This window comes from Sturnira hondurensis, unplaced genomic scaffold (genome assembly GCF_014824575.4).
Source record: "Sturnira hondurensis isolate 20B ecotype Veracruz unplaced genomic scaffold, ASM1482457v3 Scaffold0010128, whole genome shotgun sequence".
Lineage (NCBI taxonomy): Eukaryota > Metazoa > Chordata > Mammalia > Chiroptera > Phyllostomidae > Sturnira > Sturnira hondurensis.
Window position 1 is genome coordinate 13713717 of NW_028082759.1, and position 16380 is coordinate 13730096.

Consider the following 16380-nt stretch of genomic DNA (forward strand, 5'->3'; position numbering starts at 1 on the left):
GAATGAAAGCTGCAGGAAGATGAATGTATTTCCCATTAGTTTGGTGAAAGCTGGCTTTTAGAATGGAAATAGCTGATTTCTTTTAAATGAATTTGGGCCAGAAGATGGAGAAAATTTGCCAAAATGACAATGATTAAGTACAAATATCAAGTACAATTCACTCTTAAAATGGAATGAAATTCTCAGAGCAGCAAAAGCATTGGAATGATGAAGCCAGGGACTGAAAACCATTGTGGTGTGAATTTTCATTTCTTTTTTGAGATTTAAATATTTTATTTCAACCGAGAGTCACTATTGTTTAGAACAAACAGTAGCTTGCTGAGATCACTCTCGCAGCACTTCATCAAAGAAGGGGCGAAGGAGATCTGCTTTGGGGAAGCGTTCTGATGCAGGGGTCACGTTAAAGGTGACTCAGTGAGTATCCTGCCTCATATACGGTGCATTTGGGGGGGTCATAGGATTTGTAACCTGAAGAAACAATCCCACTGCTGGACTAAAGAGTGACTGTCCTCTATAAAATACGTTTGAACGACAGTCCCCTCCAAGAATATACTTGGAATGTAGCTGAGTTCATTGTTAGGAAACTTCTATTAGGACACTGCCCTCCCTAAAGAGACTGTAGTGAAGGACCAATCCTACACCATAAACTGCTTTTAGTATTTGCTTCAATTTTGAGTCCAATTGAGTCTTGTGTAAGACTTGGGTTGTTGAGTTTGGCTTATGGCTTCCTCACGTGTATGGTTGTGCTGGTGGTTTGATGTCCCCAGAACATGGATGGATTTCCATCTGGAAAGAGAACGCTAGGCCCGAATTAGGATCAGGCCAAGTGAGAGGAGGGAGGCATGAGGAGAGATTCAGCCAGCCAGCCACTGCTGCTGCGGGGCCCTCGCTTCTCATTACTCGTTGCCTCAGTTCCAGGATCGGCGTCCTCTATTGTTTTCTGTTTTAAACCACGATGATCTCTATAAATTTAAGACATATGTAGCAATTCTTTCAGAAACATCCAACGGAAAGTTTATAGTTAACCCTAGACGTTTTAGAAAAGTTCTCCTGTAGTTTTCACGTTATGTGGGTCAGTACACAGGACATCTGAATGGGAAGCACTTAGGTTGATGGGGAAGAGTTCCAGCACCAATGCGAATGATTCGTTTATCATTTAAATGCCTTTGATCCAGGAAGGACAACCCCTGTCTATGCTCTGCTTGATAAAATCATGTATCAGAAATCCCCTCAAAGGCATTTGATCTTCAGAGGTGCTGCCAGGCCCTTGTTCATTGCAGCCACACACTTGTGATGCATCCATTTAGTGTGCGACTTAGAGAATGACTGAGATGTTGGCTAGGGGCAGCGCTGGCTGCCTTGGTAGTGAGAGGCATGATGTGAATGCTCTGTATCTATAAGGCCTGTGTTTAACCTTCTGGGACACTAAGTGGGGAGAACAGCAGTTGCCTCTCGCACTAAGCAAACAGCTCGACTCTGCCACAACATCTTCCTGTGGGTTCGTGGGAACAAGAGAATAATGTGGGGGATATTTCCAATTAGGAATCTCACCCGTGGAAAACTCACCTTACTCTTCTTGGTGTGGCAAAGTTGGGAAGGTGCACGGACGCCACCTTGACTCTCTGCCCTTCCCTTTTTTTCATTGCTTTCTCTTCTGTTATTCTATCCTAATTTCCTCTCCTAGGAAGTAAAATACCACCACCTTGGCACCCACTCATTCTCTGATGCTTTTTGATGCGTGCAAGCCTTGCTGTGAGGGGCATTAGCATCTGGTATCACCCTGACTGATGGGCCTGTCCTCTCACCCCTTTAAATCTTAGCTTTCCTAGGGTGGCTAAGTACATTCTGTGTGAGTGATGCAACAGACACAGAGAGGTTAATGCCTCTCCCTTGTTAGATCTCTAAGTCATTCAGAATAATGCAATTCATAGGGTTTTTAAAATCCTAAGGCCAGTGATGCGATAAATCCAAAATGCATTTGCTCGTGCTTCATTCAAATAGGAAGAAGAAGGTGTATGTAGCCAGTGATATGTCTGTGCCTTGTCGGATGCGCTCATTACGGATGGGTATCATCCCCACAGTAAACACATACACTCTGTTTGAGCACATGAGAAGCCATAAATAATTTCTAGACAGATAGAATGCTGTTTTAGCTTTTATTGTACCTTTTCCCACAGCTAACCTATTGTTTTAAGGCCACAGAGAAGGCTAGCAGGACTATTTTGAAAGACGTTTTCACAAATGTTGCTCTCGGGAGCCTAAAAGGGTACAAAATGTATGGAGCGCCACTTAATGTATTTTAAACGCCTTAAAAGGCTCACCCTCTTTGAAATCAATAATTTCACTATTTTGAATTCATTCTAAAGAAAAAAATCTTAATCTCAAGTTGAGTTTTTCAGGGATTTGATTTTTCATGTTTTTGATCATCTAAGAATTTCATTTTTCTTCTTTTTACTCCTGAAGCTCAGCTTCTACTGATTTCACTATTTATTTGCCCTGTGGTCCAAAGTGAATAAACAGGGAGACGAAGAAGCAGACTCCTAGGACCTTCTTATGGGCTGGATTTGGATATAGCTTTTATTAATACTAAAGTCCTTATGTTAATAACAAATTACTTTTTAATAAATTCTTTTTAGAGGCTGCTTCATTGTTGAGATTACACGACAACCAGCAGCAACATTTCTGAATGGCTGCAGTTCTTCGTCCCTTGTCAAAGAAAAAGCCGGATCAGCGTACGTGTGGTCAAAACACCCCCCTTGCTTCCTCTCAGGTGAGTGTGGTGACGACAGGGTGTCTTCCCAGCACAGCCCTGAGGGGATGGGCTGTTGACCCACACAAGGGGCTCAGGTTTGTTTTCCTTAGCCTCTTTTTCTTGTCTCTTCTGAAAGTTTCTCAGCTGCCTACCTAATATGCTTGGATATTTAAAGCATTTCAACTATAGAATACTGAGCAAGAAATTACTTCCATTGTATGCTCCGAGTAATGATTATGATGATGGCTTGAAAATTAAATCTGTACTAAACATGCCTCTTTTGTTCTTATACACATGTGTTCTTCTTGGTAGGCATATGGACATTTCTGTTTACATTATAGTAACACAGCCAATAGCCTGGGCCTCTTTGTGTTATGTTGTTGGTCCAGAACAAGGGAAAATGCAATATAAAGAGCTATGTGAAAGAACATGCATCCCAATCTTGCCTTGTTATCTTTTTAAATGTCTGATGGTTAAAAACTTTTTGTTTAATGACTTTTATGGAGGCTGAAATGAGCTGATTTATATATAGCTGATTAGCCCAAGAGAAGCTGTCCTCAATTGCTGTAGTACTCAAAGCCCAAAACTGATTTATTACATTTGGAGAGTTAGAAATCAACACTTTATTCAGTTATGATTGTGTCCAATCTATGCTAGATGAACAAACTTCTAGGCGTTTATAGGAAAATAAAATTATTTTAGGAAAGGCGCTCATACATTTAAATACCACATTTTAAAAATGCATTGGCCATGACGTCAGACCCATAATGAGGCAAAGCCCACACGTCCAGGGCAGGCCCTGAGTGAGTGTGTTGCGGTGATGCATTTTTTAAAGTATTTAAATTGCTGATATTGAGTCGTCTATGTGCAGATGATTTGCAAGAGACCTGTGGCATATTGGGACTTTTTGATATATTCAAACAGAGACCCCAATGTTTTGTTTTCTTTTCCTAACTATTAAAGTAAGTGATGGTCATTGTAGAAAAACTGGGGAATTCATACAAGTTTAACAGAAAAAAAATCAGAATTTTCTATACAGGTAAATATTGTTATCATTCTGTTGTATTTCTTAAAATTTTCTTAAAAGGCAGCAAAAAAGTAGCATTCTGCTACTACTTCTTTTTCCTTTCCATGTTTATATATTTAGCAAAGTTGAGATCTTTAAATATTGTATTTTGCTGTTTTCACAATTGTTATACCACGATTATTTCTCTTGGCACCAAAAATTATTCAGAAATACATCTTGGATTTATAATACTTAATCAAAGAATTTGAAGAATCCGCTATTTTTTGGACATTTAGTTTGTTTGCAGTTGTTAATTATGGTAAATAATGATGTATCGAACATCTTGTGTGTATATTCTTGCCCTATACTTAACTAATTCTTTAGGACAGATTCTTAGAAGTGGAATTTTTGAGACAAATGGTACATTTAAAATTTTTTAAGTTCATATTGTCTAAAGTACTTTAGAAATTAGATTTCTATAAAATCAGATTTCTTTATTGAGCAAAGATAAGGCTAAATGTGGGAAGACTGTGGAGCAGCGATTTTCGACCTTGTTCATCTCATGGCACACATAAACTAATTACTAACATTCTGTGCCACGCCAAAGATACCTTTTGCTACTTGACGAAAGAGGGGTGACTGTGATGCACTCACGCCGGACAGCCATGGTTGCGTTGGCTGTTGTCACTTTAATTTGACGATGTGAGGGAAAGGAGGCAGTGCTCTGATTAAATAGTCAGGCGTTGCCGGTTTTAAACAGTCTTGTGGTGCACCGGCTGCAAACCGCCGTTGTAGAGGTTTATAGCGTAAGCACTGAGTCTTTGTTCTGCACTCCTGATCACTCGTGATCCTCCAGACTCTGGGCAATGTCACCTCTACTCTTTGTGCCTTAATTTCCCTATTTGGGGGAAGAATTCAATGACACCGCCCCTTTTTGTTTTATTGCCCCTTTAAGAAAATTTTAAAGGAGGCCGAGTGACGAGAGTTTTTAAAGCACTTAAAAATCTACAAAGTGCTGCGAAAGAACAAATAATGACAACCCGGCTATTTACTTTGTGTTAGGGAACCAGAATCAGATGTTTGGACCTCCCGTTGTTGGAGGTTTGGCTGGGGAAGCAGGCGACAATGAGGCTGGCCAAAGCAGCACTTCCTGCTCAGTATAATTTCAAAGGTATGCTAAAAGGGAGGAAGCTCAGCCAAGAATTTATGACTCGGTCAGAGGCAAAGTTGAGAGCTATCACCTGCTTCAAGGAGGACAGCTTTGGATGAGTTCATATATATGCATGGCACACCGCTGCAGTCTAACTTTATGACTTTTAATGACTCCGACCACCTAATCACTTGTGAAAGGATGTGCTGGAGTTTGCCTTCACTCAGCTTGACAAGGTGATGGGAGGCATATATCTTCCTTACATGAAAACACTTGTCAGTTGCATCATATTTGGTAAGACAAGCACCAATGTCACCTTGGGGGGAAAGAAAGGGAACTCAGCTGACATCCAATGCATATGAGTTCCCAATATGCTGCAACATAGCCTAATTTCAAGTGAAATATGCAAATACACCTATTTCGTCTGTAGTTTTTATTTTCCTGATGCTTTCTCTAAGTGCCACGTCTTCTGCTGATGGAAACATTGTGTAACTTCTTCTGAGCTGATGCATATTGAAATATGCAAGGCGAAGAATTTTCAGCCTTTGAGTAGAGGCAAGATGGCAAACCAAATGCATATCTTTCCGTCGCTTGTTCTTTGTGTTTTAAATTTTATTTTCTAGGGTTGTCTTTATTTTATTTTTGGGTTTGGGATGCACTGATATAGCCAATTTGCTGAATTTTAGACTTTTTATGGGTAGTAGGTCAGTTGAGCTTAGTCAGGTTTATTATCATTTTGGACTAAATTACGTGGGCAGCAGAGTGCGTTCTGTAATCCACAGGGTGGATTTGTATATATATGTAGTTTTGATTTCTAAATGACTTCTTCATTTAGGCAGTATACCCAGAGAAGTCTAGGTGTAAATGCATCCAAGAGACAAATATCGTCGTGGATCAAAGGAACATCCTGATCAGAACAGTGAATCTGTTGGCTTTCAGGGTGGCAGGGGTTTGTTTCCTGGGACAAGGAAAAGGTTACATTGGAAACGAGGTTGCTGTTGAAAAGGCTTCAGGGTGAGCTTTGTCCGTAACAAAAGGAGAGAGCCATTGAGGTAATATGTGATTGCATGTTGTGTCCAGTGGAAACAGCGAGGTCTCTTTGCAGGGACCTTTCCTAATAAAGTGGCCTTTTATTATGAGAAGATGGATGGATCTGATCAGCAAGAGTTTGAGGCTTCCAGGAACTGGTAAACACGTTCCGCCTGAGTCTCTATAGTGTGCCTTTTCTGTGTATATTGACCATATATTCATTTGTTGCACCTGGCATTCTCTTATAACAAGCGGTCAGATGTTGCAAACACAGTGGCCAAATGTTCTATTTTATTTCATGTATAGATTTCCTCCAGTTGCTGCTAGCCACATACATGCGACTATTTCTGAGTGGACCCTTTCTCCAAATGAACTGAGCAGTTGAATTCTGTCTATTTTGGAAGCAAAAACTGCTGAGGATTTATGTGCTCGTATGTGTAGCGCAAACACAATTTTTGTTCTCAATTTAATATAACTTTATTTAGATTTCACTGTTTCCCATCCCAAAGGAATGAGGCCAGGGGATGTGCTGAACCAATTTGTTTCTCCCCGCAAGAAACAAAACAGCCCCGTTGTCAGAATCTGCTTCTTCATCTGCTAAGTCCATCCAGCTGCTAATGAAAACGGTTAATGATTACTTTATAATAGTTTTTAGAAGCTCAAGAAATGAAGAGCCAGCTGCCTATAATTGTCTTCAGAGCAGCCTGAGATAAACACACAGATCGTGATGTGACATAGTTTCACTGGACAGTGCTACACACAGAGAGAAAGAGTTTTTATACACTCCAAAAAACCCCCAAAACAACCCAACAAAAAAACCCAAAACAAAAAACCACACATCAAGAATTGGAAGGCCCCATTGTTAAATACTGTCCCAGAAAATAGTGGAATGAAATTACATTTGTTTTTTCACCATAATTCAATAAGGGACAAAATGTCAAGTTTGTTTGTAGTCATCCACGAAATACGTTTTTCTTAAAACTACTGATCAGAACATGTGCAAGAAAGCCATGTGGTTTTCCATGTTAGTGAAGACAGAGGTCTTTGGGGCTGGTCAGCCATATGGAAATTTTTCATTTTAAGTTTTAAAGCTGTTGTTTCTTCCCCAATTTCAACATTCATGGCTATGTGATTTTTATTATTTCTTCTTGCATTATTTCTTTTTCCAAAGTTGGTGCAAGTTGTATTCCAGTGATCAAATCCCAAGTTTGATTTTCTGAAAACTAGAAATCATTTGAAAATGAAATAAGCAAGCATCACTGTTAATCTGAAATGAAATATATGTTAGGAAGCAAACTTCCTCTCATCATGCAATTGTCTCTTAGGAGATAGCTGGGGAAAATGGTCTCCTTCAGCACGTATTGTTGTGTAGGTCCTTCCACATTCGGTCCATGGGTTACAGGTTCCCTGCTCTTGCTATTGTTCGGCAGTGGGGGAGGCAAACAAAGGGTGTGCACTGAATTGTCACATGACTGTTTGGGGTAGTCGTGAGCAACATTCTCTTCTTGTATGAAACAATAACATTTAAATTTTGTGGTTATATATCATGAGTGTCTGACAGCAGAAACCATTGTGATTGGCAGGCAGTAGATTAAATTTATGGGTTTTAGACTTTTTTTTTTCTTAATAAGGATACCTTGAGAAAGTCCAAGGGAAATGAAAGTCAGTTTTGTCATATCGCACAGATTTCAAAGGCAGGGGGCTACACCGGGGCTTGAAAGGTCTATATTACACTGCTGCTGTCTAGCCAAACTTGACAATGAGACATACTGTATTTGCTCACGGTGCTGGAGTTTATCATGCAAGAAGAGTAATTATATTTGAATTGTGTCAGCCAGCCACCCTAAAATGAAGGAACGTCAACGAATGTTGCTCCAAGGAGAAGGAGATGATTAGTTATAATTATACTCAGTGTCCAAGAAAATGCTTCATTCCCTCATTCTGTTGCAAAGGGGAGAAGGGAAAAAAAAAACCAACAAAATCTCTCAGTACTTCTCAGTATTTTAAAGAAAAACCTTTTTAGGTGGCCGTTTATTGTAGAAAATTCAGATAAACTCTCTAGTGTGACCATTTAACTATCTGAGGACTTGCCTCATCTATGTGTACTTTTATCATTTAAAAAATAGAAAATATGTAATACATTGTCTAGATTTTTGTTCTTCGCCATGTGTAGACAATCTCCTAACAGGGGAACAGTAGACAATAGGAAGCAAATTTCTCAATTCGCCTGACTGTGATTTCGTCAATGTAGTACCAAGGCATAAAATGTGGCTTTATAACCACCCATGAATATGGCGATTTGATTTATAATTCTTGCCAAACAAACTATTTGAGAAGATGGGATAAGCACCTTGGAGTGTTGCTATGGTGTGTGTGTGTGTGTGTGTGTGTGTGTATGTTTATGGTCAGTGAATGGTAATCTAAACTTGGTTTTCATTTCCAAAAAAATACATACTTTGAAGTTTGTGTGTCTTTGAGACTTTTCAGCTGGTGCATTTTGCTGAGTGTTCTTTCTTTGAAGTAGCTTCCCACAACCTGCTCAGAGTGAGAATTTTGGCAGTATAAATTTGTTGATTAACTCTCATAGTGGTTGGTTTCTATAATTTCTTGCATTTGGGGATAAAATTCTCAGTTCAGTACATTTTTATAATGTTGAGATGATATAGTTAATGAACTTGGATTATTTCTCAAATAATTTATTATCTTTATGTTATAAGAATTAGCTTCGTTTATAATTATTGACATTTTGTGGTTTCAGTAACTTCCCGAGACATTCTCATGAAACCAATGTTATAAGTAATGGTAAAATGCATAAAAATAATGGATTTAAAAAAGAATGATGTTCCCAAGATATATTTGCTGGAAAAACAAGTGAGTATGAGCCACTTTATGTATTATTTAATTCAACTTCCTTAGCAATGCAGACACGTCAATACATTTTAAATATTACTTCTGTTATCTAAGTAGTAAACTGTATCAGTTATGTAACTATAATTGTATAATACATATGTATCTGTTTTCATTGGAAATTGAAGTAAGTATTTTCAATGATACAACAATGATACAAGTCACAGAGACTCTCCCTAGTGTCTGTAATAGTATCTGGTCGGATGACTATTATGGATCGCTCAGAATAGCTTGATTGGTTGTCTTTAACTAGAGACAACCTGGACGGAATTTTGCAAACTCTTTTCAGACTGTGTAACTGTGCCCAATCCCCATAAAGTGAACTGGGGACATGGCCACAGCCTTCCTGCAACCCCACTCTGCCCTCCGACAGCTAGGTCACTGAGACAGAATTTCACACACATGTGTATTTCTGTTCTACTGGCTGCACAACTCCCAGAACACATAGCGAAGCCATGCAAGTGTGGCCTGGTATGACTGTCTGCCCCTGGTGGTGCTGGCCCTCTCAGTGATGACTCCAGTCCCCCGAGTTCGGTACAGCTGTGCCCCGTGAGCGCCGTGGCCATGGCGAACCGTTCAGATGGTCTCTCCTACAGTGACTCTCCTCTTACATGTGTTTAAGTACAGTCAGAGCCATCAATAAATTTTACAGCTTACAAGTTTCAGTGTAAGCTTTTTAAGATTTCCAAACTGTACTTGACTATAAATATTATAGCTGAGGGTTATCTCCAATCTCTATCTATACATCGGGTGGTGTCTTCTACAATACCATTGTCTTGCCCTTTTGATGAAGTTTATTTTGACCTATGGCTGGTTGTTTAGCTCTGTTGATCTATCCTAATGTCCATAACTATGGCTCCAAAGTCCTTTCTGTGTTTTTGTTTTCTTTTCTTTTGGTCAAGCATGCAGAATGGTCTGTGTCTGTCCCGGTTTCCATTCAGAGCCCACAATGTCAGAGACTGACTGTCTGTAGCTTTTCCATGTGGCCTCCCATCTGCACTCCCATTCTCTTGCCCCATAGACATCTATCTGCTCTAATGCTCTTAATATATGTTCCTCTGATTATTGTTATATATACACGTCTATCTATCTATCTATATATCTAAAATTATATAATATACAAACATATATGTAGACAAATTTAACTATACTCTTGAAAATATATAATATTTAGTATATTTTAAGATGTATATAAATGATACTATGCTATAAATCTCATTAAATTCATTACTTTAACAAAATTTACTATTATGTTTTTGCTGCCCAGTGTCTGACTCATGAGGTCTGCCTCTGACGGGACTCCTTCATGTGCACATTTGATATTTCCTTTTAATATTACCTAGAGATGGGTGTTGTGGTTCCTCCCTATTTGTAACCATAAGCAAAGCTTCTGTGACTGTCCCTACACATGTTCTTTTGTGGACCAGTGGGGGCACATATTCAGAAAGATTGCTGGCTTGAGAGGCACATGTCTATATCCTTTTAATAAAGACTTTTCTAACTAGATTTTGACTGATGAATGAATGAATGCTAGTTAATGTTTTTGAATCACCTAGAATATTCTCCCCACTAGCTTGGGCTTCAAATAAGGTTAACAAATATCTTGGACAGAAAAATGTACCCTCATTTTTGCCTGTTTACATCAGCTAATCAGCTAGCAATATAAATATGATTCTATGTACTGTCACCGATTTTGAACTTGGGAATGAAATTGTGCAAAATATTTATCCTAGCATTGAAATCGAGTTATTTTTACAAGTAAACATGTTTTACGATTTCACATTTACATACATGACTAATAAACTATAACTTTAATTATGTATTGGCCATTTGGACACTTTTTCTACTGTATTTCCCATTCATGTAGTAGCGATGAGCCAGAGTGTCCAGAGTGCACGACCATGGGCTGTGGGGCTGTGTGTATGCGTGGTTTTGAGCAGCTGCCCGAGCTCCCCTTTCCCTGGTGAGTTTGTCTTTATCAGAATTCCTTCCATACTTTGCATGCATGTTCTGTCACCCAAATGCAATAAGCAATACGAGACAAGAGCTTCAGAAAGGAAGTCAAAGTGATATTTGATGAATAATAATATTATTTGCTGAATACTTCTGTCAAGCCCCAAAGAGCCTCCCCTTCCCTGGGACCTAGGCTGCCGTGCAGAGCATCTTTTGTTTACTGAAAACACAGACCGTGTGCAAGTCACCTCCCCACCCAGGTAGAGGGGTCTGCTTATGTTGGGTATGCAGTGAATGGAATACTAGGCTGAGAATCTCTCACCAGTTTCTTATGGGCAACTTTTTTTCTTATGTATAAACTCATGAAATTAATTTCAGCGCTGCTTTATTTTCCTATCTTTCCTACTGTATCCGTGTTCCATATGCCAAAAACTGCAACACACGTGATTGTAAAGGAAAACATGTTACTTAGTTTGGTCATGAGAAAGATGTTATATGGTTATTTATATAAAACCTAAATGATCATTTCTTAATTTAGGAGGTCTGGTTGTAATTTTAAGCAAAATCACTTGTTTTTTTTCTGTTACAGAAAAAAAGAAAAAGAAAAAAAGAACTCTTAGGTATTCTGCTACCCCACCTTTGTGTTAACAGCTCTCTACTAGCTTTACATATTGGATAGAAACAGTGATTTCTTTTTCTATTTCCATTGTAACCTTTCTTAGTGTGTTTAAAAATAATAGCTGACATTGACACTGACTTATGTTAACAATTATTGAACCCCTCTCTTTAAAACCTAAATATTTTAACAGCTCTCACAACAATAACAATAATAGAAACCAAATTGTTAAACTTTTAATGTACACCTTTAAAAGATTCCGAACACTCTCTTTGGAATTGAAAAAGTCCTTTCTGGCTTGCACTGGGGCTGGGGCTGTGGCTGGGGCTGTGGCTGGGGCTGGTTATTAATTCATTAGGGAATGGTGGATCCACTCTTAGGCTCTTCTGTCTTACTTCAGTCCTGGGAGCCCAGGAGAGCGGGGGTGGGGGTGGGAGGTGATGGTGAAGACAGTGAAGGGAAGTGGGAGACAGGGAGACAAAGCCTGAGAGGGAGACGATGACATTAGAGGTGACACACAGCTATCAGGAGCTTCCTCAGTCTGAGGGGAAGAATAATGAAGGGTTTCCCCTGCTTCTACAGCCCGAGGACAACCCGATGGCCACAGCACCTTTTCTAATCCCATTTTCTGTGTGCTGTGTGTCATAATCTGTAAGGCGCTGGTTCCAAGTGAGAACACTGAATCCAAACAGTGCCTGGGTCTTGTATTTATTTGCACTTTAAAACTGCAGTATGTGAGAAAACTCTTAAAAAGAGAGAGAAAGAGAGAGAGTGGGTGGGGGGTGGAGGGCAACAGCAAAACAATTCTACGAGTATGTTGACATTAACGTGGAGATGCTGGACCCAGCAAGCCTTCAAATGTCCGCCCTTTAATTTACAGTAGCATTTTACCAATGAGAGAAAGGTGTGTGTTCTTCTTACAAAACTTTTAATAAAAGTCTCCTTCTTTGGACTACCTCTGCTTCTTGCAGTTTAGGGCCTTGAGTAACAGTCGGCCATTGCCCTAGCGTCTGGCTGACCCTAAGCCCCCCCGCCCCCNCCCAACCCCCCCCCCCCCCCCCCCCCCCCCCGATGTCTGCAGGACAGTGGGAGGCTACAGCAACAAATTCCGAGTGGAAATGAGTTAGGACGATTTCCCTAGACACAGGGCCCTGGGAGGCAGCCTGTGCAAAGCAGCAGGGTTACGTACGGCATGTTGTTTTGTCCACTGGTAATAACCAGTAAGAAGAACCTGTGTGTGGGAGCACTTTGAAATAGCCATTTACCAACTCTCTGCAACCCCGGTGAGTAGAACAGTGAGTGGATTAGATGATTTTATCATTCTGCAAGAAGAGAGTTGATGGTTTAAAAGTGTGGAATGTCTGTGTGTGTATTTTGAAGGCATGAGTAGTGTCTGCAAACGTCCTGAGCTCTAGAGGCGGAGAGGAAGGCCAGACAGAAGTGAAGTGAGGACATGATTCAAGAGCGCGACAGTAGGGAAGGGAGGGGGCCAAGCCGGGAACTTGGAAAACAGGCAGAGGTTTCTAGGGATAGCATTCCTGTCTGCCTGTGTGCTAAGCAGTGTTCTAGCCAGACTTTAATCAAATAGTCATTGAAAAAAGCCTACTCTGGCCATTTTCAGATGCTGATTAATCATTCTAGCTATAAATATCTTACTGATACAGGAAAATAATGGGATTGTGGTTAAAAAAACCATAAGTGAGACCTTTAGTCATTTAATTCTATGGTCAACATGTTCACTATGTTACTCCTCCAATGTTTGGGTATTTGATTTGGGTTAATAATTTATTATAATATTTAGTTATGAAGCTGTATTTAGTTTTTATAAATATAAAGCAAAAATAATAACTCATTTTGAGCTAGTTTGCCCTAGTAGAACTAGATTGTTAATAGTGTTTTTAATAAGATAGTTTAAAAACTTAAAATTCTTGGAAGAGAGGCTTTGAAATGAGTATCAATTTAGCTTTTAAAAAGCTTCTTATCCTGATGACTTTCTTTCATGTCCTTGTGGCCACTTTGGGTGTTACCTAAACTCTTTGCTGCTTCACTATTTAGGGCTATGAATGTGCTGTATGTGATTATGTATCAATTCCCAAAGAAAATAATTATTTTACTTTGAGTTTCATAGGATTTCTTGGCTGGATGTTAGAGACCTGGTTTAAAAACTTACAAATGAATACTAAACACTTTATAGTAATTATGTCTATTAAAGCAGTAATAAATCTAGAATAAGGACATGGATAAAAATATGCTGTTCCCACCAGTGGACACCTAGGAATGTGGTCAGAAAGGCTGTTTGATTACAGAATTCTTTGAGTGTGTTGTTTGGTTTTTGGAATTCAGTTATTAGTTCTGGCCTATCGACTCGGAGGGAGAATGATGAGCCATCCTTATCCAAAAGAAAACCATTTTTTCACTCAGTTTATAATTCAGCTTTCACATCTAATAAAATTTATAGTTCCCATTGGAATACCCTTATTTCTACCCTTTTCTCTCTGGTAGTTATTTATAATGAAAACAAAAGTATTACAAAGAGACCATTTCAGGTCATTTATCATTGTGTGTGTTTAGTGGAATTTTGGCTCATTTAATACAACCTCATTTCAGAAGAATTAATGCATACCCCAATAGATGAATAAGCAGAAACATTTCTGTGCTTCACTAAATGAATTACCAATTTTTTAAATGATAATAGTCTAGAAAGTCTCCAGTCACTTTATTTCAGAGTATTGTGAATACTGTAATAGGTGTAATTTTATAATTTCTGGTAAATTATGGATACAGACTTTGGTTTCATTCCAACCTTGTCACTCACTAGCTGTGTGATTGTGGACAATTCACTTAATATTGTCACACCTCAGGTTCCTTATCTCTAAAATGAGGATAGGGAAGGGGTGTTTCAAAATCCTTTTTAATTCTAAAAGTTCATGATACAGAATGAATGTACATGAACTTAACTGAGTGTCTATGTGGAAAATCATAATTACATTGACAGTATGACTGAATTACAGTGAACTCTGATCTTCTTTTCAAGTTCTCAGAATTATTGTTGAAAAGAAAACTGAGATATCTGTAATGGTTCTGACCATTTCATTTCATCTTGTTTCGTACCATCTGATAATTGTCTAGAAGTAAGAAGAGGTAATGCACAATAATTTGTAGTAACTTAGAAAATGACATCACACTTTAATTAGTTGGCAATCTATTGCCTTCAAGTGACAGAATTCCAACTCAAATCACCCTAAGTGAAATAAGGGGAATTTTTTGAAATCTGAAGTCATCAACACAAGGCTAGATCAGCTTCAGGTACATATAGATTCAGGGTTTTTCAAGTGATGTCCCTAGGGCTTAGATTCTCTATCCCTTTGCCCTATTTTCCTATTAGTGTATTTGTCAGACAGTTAGGTTCTCAATGTGTTAGGAAAAGGAACCTCAAGAATATATCCTGTTGAGTGTTGATTAAAGGGAAGAACAACTCTCTCACAACAAGACGATATCAAATCTGATCAAATACTCTGGCTTTTGTTAGGTCGTGTACTCAACCAATGGTTGTGGGTTGGGTAGTAATGCAATATTCTGATTGGCCATCTCTGAATCATGGGATCACCATGGGGCTACGGGCAGATTCATTTCACCTGAGTCCCAAGAAATGGACTCTACAAAGGAAAATAATATTGTTATTAGAAGTGCTCTAGGCACTCTGGAATGACACAAAATAACAAATCTAATACGAGGTCTTAGATTGAATATATTTTTGGCGGTTGAAAAATTTTTGCCAAGTGGATAACTTGTCAGCACACTTGGGAAAAAAACAGCAACCAAACAACAACCAGTAGTTGAATGGTTTCAACTTTTTATTTCAAACACTCAATCAGGCAGGTGTCAAGACCCTTTCTGAACTAATCTGAAATTTATCTGCCCAAGGATTCAGAAACTTTCTTTATTCATGCATTCATTTTATTCTTTTAATAATTTATAGTGGTGAATCTTCATGTTTCTTGAAGGGATTCAAGACAGGTCCCTTGATTTTATTGCTTATTAACATGTTTCTAATATGTTAATGATATGTTTCTAATATTGCCCCTTTGTTCCTATTTTACATAATAGAGAGTAGAATTTGAAATAATTTACAGCATATTTAGGATATTTTTCAAACACAAAGAACAAGTTGTCATCTTTTCAGATGTCTACCTACTATTTTCTTATGTGGACGACAACGTGATTTAAATTTCCATTTGGTACCCATTCAGTATTGATTGAACTTGACTCTGAATCACAGGAATATTTTGAGTTGTGCATTGCATAGTAGTCTAGGCAACATTGACTTTTGTCGTTGATTACAAGAACAGAGACAGGGGCAAATGGCATGCAATGATTATTAGTTGTTAATAATTAGAACAAAAGATCTTTTACTTGGCAAAAAGTTCTACTTCACAATACATACAACTAGACTTATTAAAAAAACAACCTGTTGTCTCATGAGGCAACATGCAAGCCAGCAGGGTGGAGAAGAAGGTGCACACAGGCAACACGCAGGCCTGGCTCCAAACCCAGCTCTCATAGTCCCTGGTTCTCGGGCTCCAGGTCGGTGCCTTAATCTCTTGTTCCTCTTTCTCATTTGCAAGCAGGGAGAGTCATCATTTTCCCTTACAGGAGTCATATCACTGTAGACTTGATGAGTCTAGATGCCAGATCCTGGCAGAACGCTAAAAATTTAATAAACATTACTTAGGTTTATTTCTGCTTTTACATTTATTGTGTTCCTTTCTCCCCTTCCCCCCTCCCTTTTCCCTCCCTTTCTCTTAAATCTAGCTAATCATGAATTGGTTCTTTGCCACCTATTTAAATGAAATAATAAGTGTGTACAATTGAAGTAACAATTGATTAATTAATTGAAAGTCAGTTTACTAAAGAGGTAAAGAATACCTGATAAAAATATTTTTCCTTATGACGAATTAAGAATGATA